The 16,586-nt window shown below is 42.1% G+C and overlaps 1 long non-coding RNA gene across 1 annotated transcript; it reads right to left on the bottom strand.

The window, feature by feature from the left end:
- Positions 1-1,142: 1,142 nt before the first annotated feature.
- On the bottom strand, positions 1,143-16,512 carry LOC135180289 (uncharacterized). The gene is made up of 2 exons (XR_010304366.1): positions 16,457-16,512; positions 1,143-1,515 (listed from the first exon to the last, which is right to left on the bottom strand). It is a non-coding gene; the product is annotated as an uncharacterized LOC135180289 (long non-coding RNA).
- Positions 16,513-16,586: the final 74 nt, after the last annotated feature.

The raw sequence follows: 16,586 nt of genomic DNA, 5'->3' as shown, positions 1-16,586 counted from the left end.
TAGATGCAACTCCCAGAAGGCTGAGCTTACACCAAAGTAACATGAAAATGACAAGTCTGAAGGTTTGTGCAGACGTATTCTGTTGGTAATGGTTATTCAAAAAAACATTTTTTTGTAATTATTGTTAGAAAAGCCAAATTTAATTAAAAAAAAAAATCAAGAATACTGTGACTTATAGCCCCCACTCCTTCCAATAAAGTAATATTTAGAGAAGTAGTGTATTCATAGCAGAAATTAGGACTACATCTACAATACCTTCACCCAGTGCATTAACTGAAGAAAATGAATGGACAGGAAGAGCATTTCCTGAAAGAGAGATTATGAGAGTTTGGTGATAAAACTGAGAAGGAAAAATGCCAAATCATAAAATAAACTATAACAGCACCACCACTACTCATGACCCACCCCCTCAGCTCAGTCATAAAAAAAGAATGGCTTGGAGGCAGCCGTGTGGCAGAGGACCCACAGCATCAGAGCAGTGCCAGTGATCAGAAGACAATCAATAAATTATAGAATGGTTTAGGTTGGAAGAGACCTCAAGGATCATCCAGTTCCAACCCCCTGCCAAAGGCAGATGCATCTTTCACTAGAACAGGTCACTCAAGGCCTCATCCAACCTGGCCTGGAACACCTCCAGGAAGGAAGCAGCCACAACCTCCCTGGGTAACCCATTCCAGTGTCTCACCACCCTCACTGCAAAGAACTTTTTCTAACACCTAGTTTGAATCTCCCCTCTGCCAATTCAAACCCATTACTCCTTGTCCTGTCATTACAAGACCTTGTCAATAGTCCCTCCACAGCCTTCCCGCAGGTCATCTTCCAGATACTGGAAGGCCACTCTAAGGTCTCCTCAAAGCCTTCTCTTCTCCAGGCTGCAGAGCTCCAGCTCTTGCAGTCTGTCCTCATGACAGAACTGCTGCAGCCCTCTGAGCATCTTTGTGGCCCTCCTCTGGACCCTCTCCAAAAGTCCCATGTCCTTCCTGCACTGGGGGCAATGCACTAAAGTTTATTATACTCAGCTTCTGCATTGCCCTGACAGTGACACAAGTTTGGAGTTGAACAGCTAGTGGGTGACGGAATACCGAGTCTTATAATAATGCTTATTATGGCACAGAATGATATTGTGGTGGAAGTGTAAGAAATTTGTACATTAAAGTATATTTTATTACTACACACATAAATAGTTCATTAAAGGACTCTTATAAACATGAATTTCCCAGGAGAAACGTAAGTGTACCAGGGCCATGTTGACCCAGCATACATGTCAGATGTCATTACTCTACTCAGCCATTCCAATCAGCTTTAGGATGTCTATTACAAAAGATTTGTGGTTGTCTTGTCCTACTTTGAGGCATGCCCTCCACCCTTGAAAAAAAAAAAACAACTTCCCACAATTTTGACATGGGTGTGAAAAAAATCATTTCCTTCAAACCTCTATGTTGGGAGAGTTTAATACCTGGAGACAATTGTCAAGTAAACAAGCTGGAGGGATACCAAGACACTGGTGGCTGACAGCTGAAAGAAAAGAAGCAGGACTCCACACAGGCCAGAGGTCTGCTCTGAGGAGCTGACACTGTGAGCTACTCTTTCTCACTGTTCTTCTGGAAACTGTGTCACAGCTAATTAATGCAATTGTGACAAGAGTGCCCTACTTAATGAACTTGCTTTTTTTCTCCTCTGCAAGTAAACTATGCCCCTTAGATTTTGAATGTCACATCACAAATAGATCCTATAGCTTCTGCCACAAATATTGCTGCAACTTCTGTATGTTGTAAGGCACATTTTTCCATCCAAAATTTATGCTACTAACATCAAATGTTTATTGGCTTAGCAATTGGTTAAACCACCTCTTCTCCTTAGATCTTTTCCTGAGGTACCCCAAATTCCTTCTTCCCTACAGATATGAATGAGAGAAGATGGTGCAAAAACTGCTCCCCACCCTGTCCTGCAGGCTTGAAAGGGGAACACCAAAAGGTGCCCTTCTGCACAAGTGCTGACCCATGTGGCAGCCCACACTGGAATTGGACTGGTGATTGGCTGAGTTTTCGTGCCCAGTATAAATGGTAAATAGACACCTTGTCTAGAAAAGGATAAATAGAGCAAGGGTGAATGGGAAAAGTTCCCTTTCTTGAGAGTTCCCCATGTTGAAACAGCTCCTGATAGAGTGCCTAACAGGACAGATTCCTGCCGTGACTGGACCATCCCTGCTTTTGCACAGCTCCTACCTTTTGCACGGCTTTTGGTTTTACCCCATCCCTGCTTTTGAGTGGTTCTCCCCACTTCTGCACCCTTCTGTGCAAACTCATAGGCTTGGCAAGCCCTGGGGTCCTTTGAGAGAGCCACTGGCATCATCCAGATTGGCCCCTCTGGGACCATACCAGCAGCTGACTTCCTGACTGCCTCCTGAATTGGGAAGATGCTAGCAGTTTTGGCTCTCCCCTGCCCCTGCGAAGGCAGCATCGCTCCACGATCAACTCATTCACGGAAGAAGTGCTTGAGACATTTCTGAGTTTGGCAGCTCTGCCACTCAGCTCAGGCTTCTGCTGTGTGGATCTATGCTATTGGATATTGCGTGCAGTGTCAGAAGGTTGCTCCTGCAGAAGAATCCAGCAAGGGACCACTGTCAAATACCTATCTCACCTCCATGAATAAGACTCGCTCTTCCCTTAATCTTCTGCTCAGCCTGACCGACGGTGGGGTAAAGCTGTGTTTATAGCTTAGCCTGTTCCATTTCCTGACTTCCTAAATCTCTAAATTTATCTAGAACATCCTTTTGGAATAAATTCCCAAGCAAACTGACTCTGTAAATAAACCTAAACTAATTTTTGTATATAGTTTGGGAGCAGGATTCCAGGAAAATAAGATAATTCTATTGCTATAATTCCTGACTCGGCCCCACTAATTCCCTGCCTCCACAGGGAGGGAAAACTAACAATTGTTAGTATTTTCTCATTTTAAACACAATCAAAAGAAATTCCTGCTCAAATGGATATTGAGTGGTTTTTTTTTTTAGCAAGTGTTAATATAGATTCCAATAGTTAGTTACTAAATCTTAAATAACCCTTCATTGAATCATCAAAGTTGTTTTCATTTCACTTTCATAGCTAGCCTATTATAGAACTTAATGAGAAGGCTTTTTATGTGTGTGTGTGTGTCTAAACCAAAAAAGAGGTCAGATTTTAATCTCACAGGGAAAGGGGTAACAGTATATTTTTACCTGCTAATTTACTAAATCCTGCATGAGCAATAACGTATGAAGAGGTCAATCCCCACTAGTACTGGCTTTTTAATTATATGCATGATCCCCTAAATTAAATTTCACCTGATAGCTGATTGTCACAATTTAAGTTCTTCAAGTGACCAAGTTTCAAACTTACTATCATATGTCTCTCATTCCATGTCACAAAATTTCTTAGATTGGAAAAGACCTTCAAGATCATCAAGTCCAGTCATTAGTTTCACACTGACAAGTCCTTGACTAAACCAAATCCCTCAGCACAACATCTAATCACTGTGAATCGCTATGGTTAGAAAGGACCAGCAGGATCATCCAGTCCAACCTTCATCCCAGCATCCTTCATCACTAGACCATAGCCTCAAGCACCACATCCACTCTTTTTTTAAACACCTCCCAGGATGGCAACTCCACCACCTCCCTAGGCAGCCTGTTTCAGTGCCTGACCATCCACTCAGTAAAGAACTTCTTCCCAACATCCAACCTAAACCTCCCCTGATGCAAACTTGAGGCGTCTCCTATCATTAATAATTCAGGAGAAGAGACCAGCTCCAGCCTCACTACAACCTCCTTTTAGGTAGTTGTAGAGGACAATAAGGACCTTGTCATTATTTTTACTGATGACTCCAATGACATTGCTAAATAAAACACGACTGCTTCTTGTTTCAAGATGTAATAAACCATGCACACAACTGAATTTTGCACACTAGAGCTGAGAATACAATGTACTGCAAAAAAAACCCAACTCCTCCTCAATCAAATCTTGCTATAATATCATCTAGATGGTTTCTTGACTACATAAAAGACATTTTTGTTCTCATTCATACCCAAAAGCAAAACAAATTCATCAGCAGCTGAGCATAGTGTCCTAGCATCAGTGGCTACCCAGACATGTACACCCACTGTGTGATGAGCAGCAGCACATGTGAAAAACAGAGAGCAGAAGACAGCAATACAGGCATCACAGAACCACTAAGGCTGGAAGAGATCTCTGAGATCACAGAGTCTAGCCTATAACCTAACACCATGACATCAGCTAAACTGAGCAACCAAGTGCCACATCCAATCTTTTCTTAAAGATCTCCAGGGATAGTGACTCCACCATCTCTCTGGGTACTCCATTCCAGTGCCTGATTACCCTTTCTGTGAGAAAGTGCTCCCTAATATCCAACCTAAACCTTCCCTGGTGCAGCTTCAGACCATGCCCTCTTGTCCTGTCACTGCCTAGGAGAAGAGCCTGACTGCCACCTGAATACAACTTCCCTTCAGGTAGTTGTAAAGTGGTAAGGTTGCTCCCTGATCGCACACCTCTGAGGGGAAACACACAGTGTGCAATTACTCAACCTAGGGGCACACATCCTAAAGATCTCCTGGAGAAGAATACACACACAGAGATATCATCAAAAGCACCAAGGAAACCTCAGGGCTTCCTCTGCTTCCTAAACTCACCACCTGATATGATGCTGCTTTGAGTTCATGCCTTGGCTTTCTGCACATGTCTTCCAGGAGCAGCTCTTACATAAACTGTATGAGGTAAGTGGCCATACATAAATTTCTGTCCTCAGCTTATACAACTCATGTACTGAGTCAGTTGTTATCCACTCCTTTACTGTTCTACCAATAACTGTCTCTCTTTTTTGGTTTAATTTGTTTTATCACCTTTTCATTTAATGGCTGAGGACTACATAAAAATGCCATGAAGTTTACAGGGCAGTGTGTGGCATAACTAAACAGAGCACAAATATTTCTTTTTCACCTGTTCTACTCAATCCTCTTTACCTGAATTTCTTTAGTCACAATAAAGCTGCAGCAATTCTGAAGGTCAGTTTAATTTCTGACTCGCAATTTCTACACGTGTATAACTGGAGTGAAAGTGCAGGCAGGGCACTGTCCACTGTTCATTTTCTGCATGTACAGGACAAACCTTGTGTTGCTCAAATGAAACAATGCATTTAATTCTATGAAGTCAACAGTTAAAATCATCTAGGAGATAGGATGCATTGCATACAGATCTGTATACAGATACATATGTCTGTATTCGTCACGAGGCCCACAGAAACTATGGCAACGTAACCTATATGAAACTTCAGCATTTAGAAAAGAAAATTAGCTCTGATTTCTGAGGTTATGACATGTTGGATGCTGGAAGCATTAATACACCTTCTGTCATTGGACACTGGAATGGGCTGCCCGGGGAGGTGGTGGAGTCGCCATCCCTGGAGCTGTTCAAGGCAAGGTTGGACATGGCCCTTGGTGCCATGGTCTAGCCATGAGCTCTGTGGTAAAGGGTTGGACTTGATGATCTGTGAGGTCTCTTCCAACCCTGATGATACTGTGATACTGTGAAAATAGGGAGGTATGACGATTAGGGAGTTACCCACCCCAACACTCTTATGAAATCACCCCGACTAGACTCAGCCAGATGGAAGGAATGAAGCTTTGTATTCACAGCTTAGCACAATATACAAGCAGATAGTTAAAGTATTTACAGCCATACACAGAAATAGACAAGTTAAAAGTAATATAGAAACACAACAGCCCTCCCAGAAACCTGAGTCCCCAGGAGGGGCTCCCAACCTCCCTTCCTCCTTCTTTCCACCCCTCTGCCTTACCCCAGAGTACACTTTAGAGTCAAAGTGAGCTGCAAGGATCAGCAAGGGGGGTCAGAAGCAGAATTAGTTGGGTTACACAGCAAAGGCCCAAGGAGAAAGCACAGGCACTGACAGAGACACACAGATACAGTGTCTTATCAATATTTGTTTTCTTGCTTTTATACATCTCAGCAAGCCTATGAGTGAAGTAGACATGACCATTGTTTCCTTTTCACAGCCTATAACCTATTTTTTCTCACTAAAATATTCCAGTTAGCCTCAAACTAGCACAGGAGGATATTTTGAATCAAATCACATAAATATGATGAAAATTTAAACCCAGGGAAAATTTCAGGAAACTGAAGGGTTTTCATATTTTCTCATTAATAACTAAAATTTTAAACAGTTAATAAGTGCTTTGACTTCAGCTAGGAAGCAGAACCTTTTGGATCAGCTTTTAATTGACAGGTCCTTGGTATTAGGCTGTTTGCATATCACTCTTGTGAGCTGGAATTGATATGTATAAGACTTACTATTGTTGGCTGCCTTCATATCCCAGATGGCCTTCCCAAAATATTGGTCCACCTCCTGATACCACCTCCCTACAAGATGTTTTAAAAGCAGTGTTGTGGACTACACCAGACAATATCTTTAAGTAGTTAGTGGTGTTTGAAAGGCCTCTCCCAAGCCAAGAACTGCAGTCAGGAAGTACCAGAGGGTAAACAAAGCTTTGCAATCAAAGAGGCGATTTAGGACATCTGCCGAAAAGCTTCTGCTGAAATTCCTGTGCTTTTAAAGAGCACAGTTTGAAGGTTACAAAATCTGTGGTCCCAAAACCTCACTCCAGCAGCAGATATTGGCTTACTTAAAGTGTTTTGCCCAGCCCTCTGTCAAGAGCTTACTTTATTTGCAATTTGAAGATATCAGAGAAAACAAAATGAGTCTCAGATAAAAGTCAAGCCTGAAATCTGTGTTCTGTATGGAACACATGATACTGCCTAAGTCTTTCCTGGTACTAACAGGTCTCACTTACATCTCTGGTTTTATAGCCAAACAGAAGTTTGTGAGATAATTCCTCCTAATCCATTTAAAAGAATTGTCTCAAAATACTAATCCAATGTAGGAAGGTGGTTTTTCAATGACTGAGAAACAAGCTGATAGACAATTAAAATCTTGAGCTCTGTGGTAAAGGGTTGGACTTGATGATCTGTGAGGTCTCTTCCAACCCCGATGATACTGTGAAATATCAAAAGATGGGAGTCTGTACTGAACTCTTTTCCTCAATGGCTCTTATTCCAGAATCTGGAAGTTTTATACAGCCACTTATTCTACTACTCATCATCTATTTGATGTGGTCACTATAAGCAGTCCCTTGAGACTTGCACACCACGTGTCTGGAACAATGCTGCTGTAAGAAAGAAGCTGTTCTGAAGCCTTTAGTGGAGATTTTATGTCATAAGGATGCCTTCTGGGAGATAAGTTTTCCTTCTGCTTGAAACCTCTCCAGCTGTGAAGGCCCCTTAGAGATTTTATGAGCCATAACAAACTCACTGTTGTTTCAACTGTAAAACCAATGAGCTAAAGAGATCAAACTTGAAACAAATAATAACTGTCATATTTCATCCATGGAAAAGGGAGGAAAGACAGGAGAACATAAGCCAGATTATTAATAGAGCTTTCATCCTACTGAAACAGCTAGAAAATGAAGAAAGGTGTAATTCAAGAATTCCATTGACCACACACATCTTCACTCTAGGAAAACAGTTAATGAGCATGCCCATCTGGGGTTCATTTAAGTCTTAGAAGAATGTCATCATCCACTGAAATGAAGAAAAAAACCACATCTGTCAAATGCTTAGCAGGGCTCTCTAGGAGACTTATGGACAACTGTTGCTTTGCAGACTCTCTTTTCTTTCTTTGTGGTCTCAATCTCCTCTGCAATCACTGAAATAACCAGTACTCTATATCATTGTGCTAGTTTGAGGCTAATTGGAATATTTTAATGAGAAGAATTAGGTGATAGGCTGTGAAAAGGAAACAGTGGTGGTGTCTGCTTCACTCATACTGCTAACTTTCCAGTTTTACCTGTTGCCATCAGCTGTATTATCTATAGGTCACATTCCAGGAGAAAAGCAAAACCTAGGGTAAGTTTTTTTGCAATGATTTAGTGAAGATAAATGTGCAGTGTGGATGATCCTGGTTTCTATCTTCAGTTTATGTATGCACTTCTCATCACTTCTAATTCAGGACTTATTCTAGGAGGATATTTCCCCCTTTTCTTTTTTTCCAAAATAATCATCCTGAAACATTCAATCTAGGGAAAAGAAAAGTGTCCTTGAATTTAATACTTAGAATCATAGAATCAATCAGGGTTGGAAGGGACCACAAGCATTAGCTAGTTCCAACCCCCTGCCATGCACAGGGACACCCTACCCTAGAGCAGGCTGCACACAGCCTCAGCCAGCCTGGCCTGAAACACCTCCAGGCATGGGGCCTCAACCACCTCCCTGGGCAACCCAGTCCAGCCTCTCACCACTCTCCTGCTCAACAACTTCCTCCTCACAGTCAGTCTGAACCTACCTATCTCCAGCTTCACTCCATTTGCCCTAGTCCCCCCTATCCCCCTGATAGCCTAAAAAGTCCCTCCCCAGCTTTTTTGTAGACTCCCTTCAGATACTGGAAGGCCACAAGAAGGTCACCTGGGAGCCTCCTCTTCTGCAGACTGCACAGCCCAAACTCTTTCAATCTGTCCTCATAGCAGAGCTGCTGCAGCCCTCTGAGCATCCCCATGGCCTTTCTCTGGAGACATTCCAGCATGTCCACATCCTTCTTGTAATGGGGGCTCCAGAACTGGCTGCAGTACTCCAGGTGGGGTCTCACTTATTCAGTATCACTCAGAATTCTACTCCAGAACAGTATGCACAAGATCATATTTTCCCTTATTTAATCATCCCTGACTATGGCTTCTCCTCCAAAGCCTTAGTAATTGCTAAAAACTTTAAATCCAGTTTTTATTTAATGGAAGCTGAACATAATCTGTTCTGGTGTGACTCAAAGTGTCTGCAGCTTTAATCAGACTCATCATCTTTATTGAAGTGATTTAATAATCTCTTTATTGATTAAACCCATATTAGATAGCATCTGAAGTTGGCAGAGTTAAACCTCTTCAAATATCACCTTTTCAATTCCAGGAGCAGTGCTGCCTCCTGGTTAAAATAAGCTCCTCTGAATCTATACAAATGTGGCCTCTAAGTCTTTACCTTGTCTTTATCTTGTATTTATTCACATGTACTTAACACAATCACAGTCATCCCTAATGTTGCAGAGATGAAAATACATGTTAAAGACAGTAGGTACCCTGGATGTCATCTCTCCTTACTCATGTGATAAGCATCCCTCACACTCAGGATGCCAAGCTCCTAAACATATAATTTCAAGCTTTACACACCTGTGATTCCAAATCATGCTCCATGAAAATGTGCATAAATTTGGGCTTTATACCTGACTACTGTCAAGGTGCAGACAACAGAGGTTAACAATATCTCTGTCTACAGGAACAAGTTCTGTTCTTATGGATTTCCACATTGTGAAATTAAGATGTAAGACAATATATGACCACAAAACTGCTTATGAAAGGATAAAGTTGAACAAAACAGAGAGAGAGAGGGAACAAGAGAAAAAGAAGCAGCAGAGATGGAAAAGAGCAGGGATTACATTACCAGCAGCCAAAGTTGGGGAGTAGAGAGAAAGATGTGTCCATGGCTCAGGGATGTTCTTCTGTGGAGTTTGTCAGGGATTCACAGAATCATAGAATCAACCAGGTTGGAAGAGACCTCCAAGATCATCCAGTCCAACCTAGCACCCAGCCCTAGCCAGTCAACTAGACCATGGCACTAAGTGCCTCAGTCTTTTCTTCAACACCTCCGGGGACGGTGCCTCCACCACTACCTTGGGCAGCCCATTCCAATGCCAATCACTCTCTCTGCCAACAACTTCCTCCTCACATCCAGCCTAGACCTACCCTGGCACAACTTGAGACTGTGTCCCCTTGTTCTATTGCTGGTTGCTTGGGAGAAGAGACCAACCTCACCCGGCTACAATGTCCCTTCAGGTAGTTGTAGACAGCAATGAGGTCGCCTCTGAGCCTCCTCTTCTCCAGGCTGAACAACCCCAGCTCCCTCAGCCTCTCCTCATAGGGTTTGTGTTCCAGGCCCCTCACTTGAGGAGCCCAGAACTGGACACAGCACTCAAGGTGTGGCCTGACCAGTGCTGAGCACAGGGGCAGAATAACCTCCCTTGTCCTACTGGCCACACTGTTCCTGATACAGGCCAGGATGCCATTGGCTCTCTTGGCCACCTGGGCACACTGCTGCCTCATCTTCAGCTACAATCTACCAGTACCCCCAGGTCCCTTTCCTCCTGGCTGCTCTCCAGCCACTCAGTCCCCAGCCTGTAGTGCTGCTTGGGGTTGTTGTGTCCAAAGTGCAGAACCCTGCACTTGGCCTTGTTAAATCTCATCCCATTGGCCTCTGCCCACCTATCCAGCCTGTCCAGGTCCCTCTGCAGGGATCTCCTACATTCCAAATTATGAGAGCCATTAGACATGATGGCATTAGGCATGGTGTCACTCATACAGTACGTTACTCTGTAAGCAACACAACAATAAACGTAGCAGCAACAACAGAAAAGCTCCATTGTGCAGCATCTTTTCAGTTTAGAGGAAGAAGTGCCAGAAACAATAGCACTTGCTCTTCTTCACTGTTGACTCAAGATTAATAAAGCTCATGTGGATTGTACAGACCTGGAGACAGCTTATTTTCTATGGAAAAATTGATACTGTTAACAACTAGGCTCGGTGGTGTCTCGGTAAATCTGCAGGCTTTAAGCCACTTCTCTGGAACTGCTGTGGAGTAACAGCAGCATAAGTAATAGGGCAGATTAACAGAGAAGTTTGCTTGATATAGATCAGGCTCTAGTTTTATACATATGGCATTAGTCACACTGTCATTCTCAGACTGTGAAATAGAAATGAAAGATGAGATCAGCTAACAGAGCATCTTCTAATATATGCAGGTATCTTCCAACACTATTTTACTTCAGTAACAATGGCATTTTTTACAAGGAAGATTGTCCTTATCTCCCTTTGCTTCTAAGAACATACATATTTCATTCACTTTTATTAACTATTCATCTCTTTGTCTTGAGTATGTTCAAATATTGCTCATCTAATCCTGCAATTTATTAAACCAACACAACAATTGACTAGGTCAAGTCAGCCATGATCATTCTGATTACTATTTAAGCCATAAACTCATGTCCAAAACACAGCTGAGAATTAAAAAGAAATTATCTTCACTAAGTCTTGATTTATAAGATATTCAATGTACTTTTGTGCTAGTTTGAAGCTAGCTAGAATGTTTCACATTACAGACCGTGAAAGCAAAACAATGGTGATCTCTACTTTGCTCATAGGCTTGCTGAGAAGCATAAGAATAAAAGCAAAACATATATAAGGGAGTCTTCTCCTCTTCTGCTAGCAAGCTCTGAGCTGGATCTCACTCTCTAACCTCACCCTCCATTTCTCTGATTAATCCACTTTGCTTCCTAACCTCCTGGCCAAACCTCCATTCTTCCTTGGGACTGGGGTAAGGTTGAAAGAGGTAGGGGGAAAGTGAAGGGGTAATTGAGAGCCCCTTCTGGGAACTCAGATTTCTGGGAGGGCTGTTGTGTTTCTGTATTACCTTTCATCTTTTATATTTCTGTCTATAACTGTATACACTGTATATATCTGCTTGTCTATTGTGCTAGCTGTAAATATAAGCTTCATTCATATTTCCAGAGCAGGCTGAGTCTAGTCTGGGTGATTTCCAAAAGTGTGGGGGGGCAGGGAACACCCAAACCATCACAACTTTTCAATGAGAACTTGTGCTACGAGAACTAGTAAATTACAACTGGCAGCACAAAAGGCATGGTACAAGAAACTAAAATGCAAAGAATTGAATGCATAATGACAGAACTACAAGGTAAGTAATGCTGAAACTGAAAGACAAACATCTCATTTTAGGCACATCCTTGCTACCCTAAGAGTTGATGCATACTTGCTTGAAATAAACAAGGTAAGTAGAAAATCACCTTTATTCTGTGGATCTCCAAAAGGATTTCTCAAGATCAGTGCCTGGTGTCATGGAATATGTGTAGATATGAATAACAAATGGAATCCTGCTTGTGAAATTATTGTGAAATTATTTGTGAGGGTTTTACTCAACTTCAGCAGTTTCCATGTGGGACAACACATGAAGAAATGTCAGAAGTTTGAAAAGGCAGCCCAAGGGCCCAAATGCAAACGCCAGGCTTGAACTCTGGTCTCATACAAGGAAAGAGGGTCACTGTGAAGATTAAAATATTTGCTGTGCAGAATTGCCTCTTTCTCAAGGAACTTTACTGATCTTTTTAATATCCCCAAAGAAGAGCCCATTTAAAACAGTAAAAATCCACAACCAAGCAAAAAAAAATCTTCCAGCAACAGAAGAAAATGAGTCTTGTCATCTCTAATTTCTATACCTGCATGCCAGAGGTATAATATTAGGCTGCTCAGAGACAAGAGCATGTTTACAATATCACACTTCAACAAACAATTGACACATATTGGTTTCCTAGCTCCCAGTTCATAAGCTTGAGAAGGAAGAAGCAGCAACAACAAAACAAACTGAGGTTTCAGAACACATTAGGCATTCCAAAGGTACTTGGACATTTAATTACATACTACCATGCACTTATGTTCCTCACAGATTGCTTTAGATTCAGCCAGTTAGGAGAGTTTCTTTTGTCTTTGAACAAGTGATACCCTACAGCCTAGTAATAAGGCAATATCTACACCGTACCATCTCTTTCTCTCTCCCCTGCTCCCTCAGACAGTCAATGCTTGGATGTCAGACTACAAGCTTGAATTAAGGATCCTGATTTAGCAGAAAGATATTTTTCTGCAGTAAGCATCATACAGAAATCAGCACAATGCCTTTCCCTGGTAATTTCCTTTCGGTTTTCTTTACTGCACTCTTCCTTTTCCCTATAACTCAAAACCTTACAAAACCTACTGTGGTGGAAGGTCACATAGGTCCTAATGGCCGTGTTTACAAATCTATTCTTGCCCGGACATGTCCCCCCGAAAGGTGTTGCCCTGCCCAAACCTGGGGAAAACAAATTGAGGGGGACAAAGGAGCACAATAAGCCTGGTGCCTTCGAGTCTGGGCTGCCTGCTTGCAAGGTTGAAGTAAACACCTTGTGTAAGCTCATGCGCCTAGGGTGGGGATCCACCTGAGCCAACTCCATCCTTGGGGGTACCTGACCCGTGGATTTCACCTTATTTGGTATGTTTTGGCCTGCTGCCAGACTCTCATTGGACAGAACTGTGGCCAAGGACCATCAATCTTGGGCTCAAACCTCATAAAAGGGGCAATTCAGTGTTCCTGCCACCCTCCTCCACCCGCTGCTCCTAGTCGCTTTGCCGCTTTTGGGGCCACCGCCGCGGCATGATTTCGGACCCACAGCACTTTTCACCAGCCCAGGGAAATAGACCAAGGCGCTCCCGGCCAGCTGCTGCCCTGGCCCAATTGTGCCCGTGGAGTCTCTCAGACAGCGCACCCCAATAATACCTGAACTGTTCAAACCCATGTGATAAATATATAGAGTCATATGTCTGATCCAATCAATTCGTGGCAAAAGGTCACAGACAAGGAGGAAGGGGGGGGGGGGGGTTTGAATGTAACTGCATTCCTGCTTGCACCACCATCTCAATAAGCTTAAAGATAAGAGTAATTAGATTGGCGAAGGAGGGAGGCATGTGGAAGAGATAGTCTTTTGCATATTTAAATGGAAATGCATTCCTCCTGGTGCCACCTTTCCTGTATGAGCAAATAGAAGAACCAGGACTTGGAAGTTCATGAGGAAGACACTTAAGCAAGACCCCTTACTTCATCAAAGATTACCAGAGGGACCACCGGATAAAAGGAGACCTGTGTGGAAGAGACATCTCCCATTCCTAAAGAACTGATAAAGAAAACCCAACCTTTCTTAGAACTCAGTAAATATGTAATAGAGTAGGGTATAAAAGGAGAAAGCTGAAGGCAAAGGGGGTGCATTGGGGTAGATCAGAGTCTCTCCTCGCACCCAGACCTGTACATTGCTTGATTCCTGCAACTTTATTAAAGCCTTAACTTGCATGAACGCCAGTTTGTGCCTGTTATTTATGACACCCACGAGGGTCAACGATGTGGCTTTTGCTATACATATTTTGGGATGCCCGAAACTGACTCCAGCCAGTGAGTAACTGAGCAACCTTGATTCGAGCAGCATAGACTTTCAGACTTTGCCTGTGGCACGTTTATGCCACAAGACTCTATCCAAACCTTTCCAAAAACCTCTGCTAGATTCCTGATTTTTGCTGTAGATAGACATTCTGTAAAGTAATTTCACATCCGCATACAAAGGACTTGTGTAGGTTAGCTGCATATAGTCTGGTGAAGTGGGGGGGGGGCGGGGGGGGGGGATTTCTTGTGTATATAATATTAAATTATTTAAACCCTTTCAAATTTGGCCTCATATTTCATTCCCCCAAAACCCAAACAAGACACCTTCACAACACCTACGCAGAACTATATAAGAGAAAAAAGACAAAGAGGAAAGAAGAAACAAGCAAGGTAAAAAGGAAAAAAGAAACAAGCAAGGTAAAAAGGAAAAAAGAAACAAGCAATATAAAGGAAAAGAGAAACAAACAAGATAGAGAGGAAAAAAAAAGAAACAAACGAGATAAAGAGGAAAAAAGAAACAACCACCCCACCCCCAATAAACAAACCAAAAACCTCTTCAAACGTATTGCGTATGTTAATTGGTAAACATGAAATGTTCTCAGTTCTACAGAGTTGGACACCAGCATAAGGTTTATGCAGTTGTTGCATTAAAAATGTTTGGGAGAAACATTGTTCTCTCAGTACTTGTCTTTAAGTTTCATATTCCTGAACAAGCTGGCAGGCACCAACCTTATTCACACTGTAAGGCGTTGCAGACAAGAGAGGCGACTCAAAATAAGTGGCTATGAAAAAGCACTAAGCATAACTCCAAAAATTCACAGATCAAACTTATGCTACTACATAGACAAAAGGGCAAATTTCAAAAGGCATTTTAAATGAAACTCCAATACTCAAAGTGATATTTTTATGGCCCAGTGGAAAAAAAAAGGTTATATAAACAACTAAGATTAGTGTAAGTTATTTGCCCACAAACAGCTCCATGCTTTCTGCTTATCTCAGAAATAAAGTAACAGAACTGTTGCTATCCAAATAATTTTCTGCTCTTACATCTGTCAGGATTAAATCTAAAAAAAAAAAAAAATCCACCAAATTCACTATTTTTTTATTACATTAGTGTTTAATTTCCTATCTCTATATAGAACTTACAAGCCTTAGGAAAAAAATAAGGTCTTTGAATCAGTTGTATACAGGTAAAGGTTACTGTAAAGTGAATCAACTTATTTTCTATTTCTTAGTCATTGTACCTTTCTAAACTACCTATTTACAAGCATAAGAACTTTTACTTTAAAAAAGAAGTTTGCACCACAATCTATTAATATTCTAACTGCTGTCCTGTGAGACAGATGAGTTCATAGAATCCCAGCATCAGTCAGGGTTGGAAGGGACGACAAGGAGCATCTAGTTCAACCCCCCCTGCCATGCACGGGGACAACCTAGCCTAGATCAGGTTGGCCACAGCCTCATCCAGCCTGGCCTTAAACACCTCCAGGGATGGGGCCTCAACCATCTCCCTGGGCAACCCACTACAGGCTCTCACCACTCTCATGCTGAACTCCCTCCTCACCTTCAGTCTGAATCTCCCCACCTCCAGCTTTGTTCTATTCTCCCTAGTCCTATCACTCCCTAATAGCCTCAAAAGTCCCTCCCCACCTTTTTTGCAGGCCCCCTTCAGACACTGAAAGGCCACAAGTAGATCACCTCGGAGCCTCCTTGTCTCCAGACTCTTTCAGTCTGTCCTCATAGCAGAGCTGCTCCAGCCCTCTGATCATCCTCGTGGCCCTACACTGGACACCCTCCAGCATCTCCACATCCCTCTTGTTCTAGTATCATAGGAAAGATTAGCTCTCAAAATACAATTACATCATAAAAGGAGAAAAGTGCATATTCCATAGCCTTTATCTTTCTTCTGTCATATATTTTAAGACATTCCTGTGGTCTAAATGTGGGAGGTAGCTGTGCAGTTACAATTTACTCCATGGTTTGGGTGTTTTTTTAAACACTTAAAGCACTTGAAATAATGCCCATCTTCAATCTGCATTTTCTTGTTATGGATGTGGTTTTGTAGTTCTTTACATTCCTGCTTTTAAGACATTTCTATTTTCAAAAAGTAATCACAGGCAGCATAGTACACCTGATCTAATGTCACTAATGGGACTTAAATGGTTCTTCTTTCTGCAATTTAGAGTTAAATATACAAATAACTATAAATAATTAATAAATAATGAACACTTAGTGCCCTGGGGCTGATCACTGTAAGCAAGAAACTACCTGCAACATGAGCACAGGCTTTGAGCATGGCCAAGTATAAAATGATCTCCACTTACCCACCACTCCACCGGCTCCCATCTTCCTTCAACTTTCAGTTAACACACAGAAAGCTACAAGGAAAGAATAGGAAGTAAAATATTCATGTCTTTATGCAATCTTTCCCATTACTAGGACATTTCCATAATT

This window comes from Pogoniulus pusillus, chromosome 13 (genome assembly GCF_015220805.1).
Source record: "Pogoniulus pusillus isolate bPogPus1 chromosome 13, bPogPus1.pri, whole genome shotgun sequence".
In the NCBI taxonomy this organism is placed as follows: domain Eukaryota; kingdom Metazoa; phylum Chordata; class Aves; order Piciformes; family Lybiidae; genus Pogoniulus; species Pogoniulus pusillus.
Note: the sequence above shows the minus strand (reverse complement) of the source record. Positions and strands in the feature narration are given on the sequence as shown.